The 6000-nt window shown below is 43.7% G+C and overlaps 1 long non-coding RNA gene across 2 annotated transcripts in view; it reads right to left on the minus strand.

The window, feature by feature from the left end:
- LOC130112690 (uncharacterized) overlaps window positions 1–538 on the minus strand; it is a 29502-nt gene extending 28964 nt beyond the window's left edge. For both annotated transcript variants that reach the window (XR_008810249.1, XR_008810248.1), the window contains exons 1-2: window positions 489–538; window positions 215–375 (exon numbers count right to left, since the gene is read on the minus strand). This is a non-coding gene — a long non-coding RNA (uncharacterized LOC130112690). The remainder of the gene's footprint in view (window positions 1–214; window positions 376–488) is intronic.
- Between the last annotated feature and the right edge of the window lie 5462 nt (window positions 539–6000).

Consider the following 6000-nt stretch of genomic DNA (forward strand, 5'->3'; position numbering starts at 1 on the left):
TTACAATGCATTCATAAGTAGTTAATTTCACTACAGACAATTACATATCGTTTACTTTAAATGGTCACATTAATTTCCCTGAATATGGTCTGTACCATTTCAGAAGTATTAACTACTATATTTAATTCTAACCAGTTATTTTAATGGTCTGATAGAAAAGCAAGATCGTTATATTCGTAATCTCTAAGAGGTGAAGAATTAAGAATTAACTCACAATCCCTTCACTCCATCAGATGGCTGACACCTGTCTTCACAAGAAGTTTTCTGGATGTCACGGAGTGTTCCTGATTTTTCATATTCGGCTACTACACTTGGGGCTTTTCTCTCAATGAGCACTGTCAGACTGGCTGCACCATCATTTTGCCCTAGATCATTCTGGGAAAGCAGATTACACACACACTTTACCAAAAAGAACATTAGGTAACTACACCATGATATCAGCCCCAATATCTGATGCTAGTATCATTGGATTTCCAATAGACACATACCTCCAACTGACCACTTGGACAAGCTGCACTAGCACTCAACTCTTCAGCCTTTAAAAGAAAATAATGTCACTTATTCAACAGGAACAATGTGGGGATAGTGAATCAGGAAGTGTGGTGGATTAGCAAGGAGGAAGTGAGGGCAGCTATGAAGAGGATGAAGAGTGGAAAGGCAGTTGGTCCCGCTGACATACCTGTGGAGGCATGGAAATGTTCAGGAGAGATGGCAGTGGAGTTTTTAACTAGATTGTTTAACACAAACTTGGAAAGTGAGGGGATGCCTGAGGAGTAGAGAAGAAGCATACTGGTACAAATTTTCAAGAACAAGGGCAATTTGAAGAACTGCAGCAACTACAGAGGTATAAAGTTGACCAGCCACAGCCTGAAGATATGGGAAAGAGTAATAGAAGTTAGGTTAAGAGAAGAGGTGACGGTTAGCGAGCAGCAGTATGGATTCATGAAACGAAAGAGCACTACAGATGTGATGTTTGTTTTGTTTTGTTGACTGAGAAGTATAGAGAAGGCCAGAAGGCATTACATTGTGTCTTTGTGGATTTAGAGAAGCATATGACAGGGTGCCGAGAGAGGAGGTGTGGTATTGTATGAGGAAGTCAGGAGTTGCAGAGAAGTATGTAGGAGTGGTGCAGGATATGTATGAGGGAAGTGTGACAATGGTGAGGTGTGCGGTTGGAATGACAGATGGGTTTAAGGTGGAGACGGGATTACATCAAGGATCAGCTCTGAGCCCTTTCTTGTTTGCAATGGTGATGGACAGGTTGACGGACGAGATCAGGCAGGAGTCTCCGTGGACTATGATGTTCGCGGATGACATTGTGATCTGTAGCAAGGGTAGGGTGCAGGTTGAGGAGAGCCTGGAGAGGTGGAGGTATGCACTGGAGAGAAGAGGAATGAAAGTCAGTAGGAGCAAGATGGAATACCTATGCTTGAATGAGAGGGAGGACAGTGGGATGGTGAGGATGCAAGGAGTAGAGGTAACGAAGACATACAAGTTTAAATACTTGGGGTCAACTGTCCAAAGTAATGGGGAGTGCAGGAGAGAGGTGAAGAAGAGAGTGCAGGCAGGGTGGAGTGGGTGGAGAAGAGTGTCAGGAGTGATTTGCGACAGAAGGGTACCAGCAAGAGTTAAAGGGAAGGTTTACAAGATGGTTGTAAGACCAGTTATGTTATATGGTTTGGAGACAGTGGCAATGACGAAAAGACAGAAGGCGGAGCTGGAGGTGGCAGAGTTGAAGACGCTAAGATTGTCATTGGGAGTGATGAAGAAGGACAGAATTACGAACAATTATATTAGAGGGCCTGCTCAGGTTGGACGGTTTGGAGACAAAGCAAGAAAGGCAAGATTGAGATGGCTTGGACATGTGTGGAGGAGAGATGCTGGGTATATTGGGAAAAGGATGCTGAATATGGAGCTGCTAGGGAAGAGGAAAAGAGGAAGGCCAAAGAGGAGGTTTATAGATGTGGTGAGGGAAGATTCAACAGGAACAATGTAAATTGCAAAGTTTACAGCTGTACAACAGTATCACAGCTTCAGACTGCCAACCCCACGGGGTACAAAGGAACCGAGTATACATACAGCTGCTTCTGTGGGTCATTTGGTTTGACTGACTTCGACAAAATGTGATCTTTGTCAAAGTTTTGGACATTGTCGCCGATGTCTGTGTCAATGAATTCATTAAAATCTGTGTTAAATTTTAGAATTCTATCACATTCTGCATTACAAGTTAATTAACTTTTGCAGGCATCAAGAATTTCTGCTTTGGTGTTCAGTTGATGAATCTTCTTAAAAATATCCCTGCCATCTATGAACACCATTACAAGTGTCTTGGGAGTTCCACTCCCTTCCATTTGAAAAGCTGTAAAAGAGCAAAAAAAGTGTTGGCTAGTTGTTAGCTATAAAATATGGACAAATGCCCTTGGGCTTCAAAGGGCTTTTTTTCACAGCAGACATTTTGACTTGTCATAGTAGGAAAAGCACAAGTGTTACTAATCACATTAATAATGGCACTGTTCTATTCAAGTGTAAGTGTGACAGCGAGCCAGCATACACAATACCAGGCCCCTGAAACTGAAGCAGCCAAGTGGAATTCAGCCATCCTTAATTGTATTATTTACACCTGTACTTTTCCTACTATGACATGTCAAAACATCTTCTGTGAAAAGGGCCTACTGGAAAATTGTGTTACAGAATCCCATATTGTGTTATTTTGCAAATGTGACATCTACTCTCCCAACTAACATTAACCCAGTTAAATTGTTTTTACTGTATCAATATATATCGAACATTATTACTGATTAACAGAACTTACTCCAACTGAAAGGAAAACTAATAGAAATTGAAACAAGCCAGAACAACAAACAAAATAGCGTCGCTAACTCAGCATTACTCTGGATCACACTTATTTTCTTGACAAGACCTGCCTTACAGCACCATTTTGTTTGTTGTTCTGGGCAGCTGAGAAAATACAGTTAGCTTGTAAATACATATTTTTCCGCCTTTAGAACTTGACTGCCAAACTTCTGCAAAACCTCATTAAGTAAACCTACATTACAGCAGAGATAGCATTAAAATCTAACCCCAAACCAATCTTTTTGACATGTTAACCTTGTGAAGAACTTTTGGCCTACATTTCCTCAACATTACTGAGCTAGCTAGATATCCAAGTTACGTTAGCCACAGACTTGTTTTTGCACAAACTAAGTTAATCTACATTGTAACAACGTTAAGTTAGAGACAGTGGAAAGCACGAACATTACAACCTAACCCAAACCGCTCTTTTAGTTACATCGACCTGGTTTTCTTGACATTACTGAGCTAGCTGAAGTTAGACATCCACATTACGTTAGCCACTGCCTGTCTGCTCCTCTTAGTTATGTTACCAGCACTCATTTAACATTAAACTGACTGATGACAGCATTCACCGAGCTAAGGATGGCTTGCAGCATATCAAATAAGATGCAGACCTACACTCACTGGCCACTTTATTAGGTACACCTTGCTAGTACCGGGTTGGACCCCCTTTTGCCTTCAGAACTGCCTTAATCCTTTGTGGCATAGATTCAACAAGGTACTGGAAACATTCCTCAGAGAGTTTGGTCCATATTGACATGATAGCATCACGCAGTTGCTGCAGATTTGTTGGCTGCACATCCATGATGCGAATCTCCCGGTCCACCACATCCCAAAGGTGCTCTATTGGATTGAGATCTGGTGACTGTGGAGGCCATTTGAGTACAGTGAACTCATTGTCATGTTCAAGAAACCTGTCTGAGATGATTCGAGCTTTATGACGTGGCGCGTTATCCTGCTGGAAGTAGCCATCAGAAGATGGGAACACTGTGGTCATAAAGGGATGGACATGGTCAGCAACAATACTCAGGTAGGCTGTGGCGTTGACACGATGCTCAATTGGTACTAAGGGGCCCAAAGTGTGCCAAGAAAATATCCCCCACACCATTACACCACCACCACCAGCCTGAACCGTTGATACAAGGCAGGATGGATCCATGCTTTCCTGTTGTTGACGCCAAATTCTGACCCTACCATCCGAATGTCGCAGCAGAAATCGAGACTCATCAGACCAGGCAACGTTTTTCCAATCTTCTATTGTCCAATTTTGGTGAGCCTGTGCGAATTGTAGCCTCAGTTTCCTGTTCTTAGCTGACAGGAGTGGCACCCGGTGTGGTCTTCTGCTGCTGTAGCCCATCTGCCTCAAGCTTCGACGTGTTGTGCGTTCGGAGATGCTCTTCTGCATACCTCGGTTGTAATGAGTGGTTATTTGAGTTACTGTTGCCTTTCTATCAGCTCGAACCAGTCTGGCCATTCTCCTCTGACCTCTGGCATCAACAAGGCATTTTCGCCCACAGAACTGCCGCTCACTGGATATTTTCTCTTTTTCGGACCATTCTCTGTAAACCCTAGAGATGGTTGTGTGTGAAAATCCCAGTAGATCAGCAGTTTCTGAAATACTCAGACCAGCCCGTCTGGCACCAACAACCATGCCACGTTCAAAGTCACTTAAATCACCTTTCTTCCCCATTCTGATGCTCGGTTTGAACTGCAGCAGATCGTCTTGACCATGTCTACATGCCTAAATGCATTGAGTTGCTGCCATGTGATTGGCTGATTAGAAATTTGCATTAACGAGCAGTTGGACAGGTGTGCCTAATAAAGTGGCCGGTGAGTGTATACAGCATTATAATAACCTTCGTTTGTATTTCACAATCAACATAAACACACATTAGCGTAACGCCAATACTGATGAAGCAGTAACACAATATTCACTTTGATGCTGTCACGATAGGTAAAGTTAATTTTCACTTGCTGAGTTACTGTTTTCCAATGAACACATTTTCATTAACTCCCAGCCTAAATATCACAAACTCGGCAAGGCATTTTCAGTGGCATTAACGCTAAATAGTGATAAACAATACCTTACCTGTCGTCCTTTTGTTTGCTCGCCTCAGCCCCCTGCTGTCTCAATCAGAAAGAACTATAACAACCACAGATAACTAGACTTGCTTACCCTTGGCTAACGGGTCAGACCCTTTAGTTGACTGGTTAGCGCAGGACCTGGGTTCACTTCACGGCTGCGGCAGCGCTTCCCGGCTGCCCCCTAAATTCACTACATTGGTGTCAGGAGTGGGATGGTGAGATCGTGAGGCCATCGAAAGCGCATGCACCCAGAGGTGTGAGAGAGCTGGTATGCTGAAGCACGGGGACGCGCTTCCCAAAGGAGGGGGTATAATGTAACAACCATGGCTGCGTAGACTTGCTAGCCCTTGGCTAATGGGTTGGACCCTTTAGTCGACTGGTTAACGTAGTTGCCCGTGGTGCAGGCGACCCGGGTTCGCATCTTGACTGCAGCGGATCCTGGCTGCAGCGGTTCCAGGCTGCCCCCCCCCCCCCCGAATTCACTACACTGGTGTCAGAAATGGGATGGTGAGACGGACCCTTTAGTTGACTGATTAGCGCAGTCGCCCGTGGTGCAGGTGACCTGGGTTCGCTTCCTTGCTGCGGCGGTGGTTCCCAGCGGCCCCCTGAATTCACTACAAAATGAACACTGAATTTGAGGCAAGTTTAAATCTGCAATCCGCAAGGTGATTGGAAAATAGTTTAACGCATGTTGTGCTGTTCACTTGTGTGAAGTATTTTATTTTTATTTTTACACGTCTTTTGGAAAATTTAAAACATCATGTGTTGAAATACTAAGTGTGTAGAATATTGACACATCCTTTCTGAGACAGTATGAGCAGCCATAATACTGAGCCATCTACTGTGACTCTGAAATGCCGCTGAAATTGTTTCCACCAATGAGAAACTGTGTCCACCTGGTTTGCCAATAGGCTGCATTGTGTTGTTATTAGCATTTCCTTATTCAAGTAAAAACTCTACACAGCGCTGTTACTCGCATTTTCTTATACAATGAAGCCTGTTGGCAAAACCTCCATGGGTTTGATGGGACAAAGGTCTCGCCACACGAGATCAATACTTTAA

The sequence above is a fragment of the Lampris incognitus genome, chromosome 5 (genome assembly GCF_029633865.1).
Source record: "Lampris incognitus isolate fLamInc1 chromosome 5, fLamInc1.hap2, whole genome shotgun sequence".
NCBI lineage: Eukaryota > Metazoa > Chordata > Actinopteri > Lampriformes > Lampridae > Lampris > Lampris incognitus.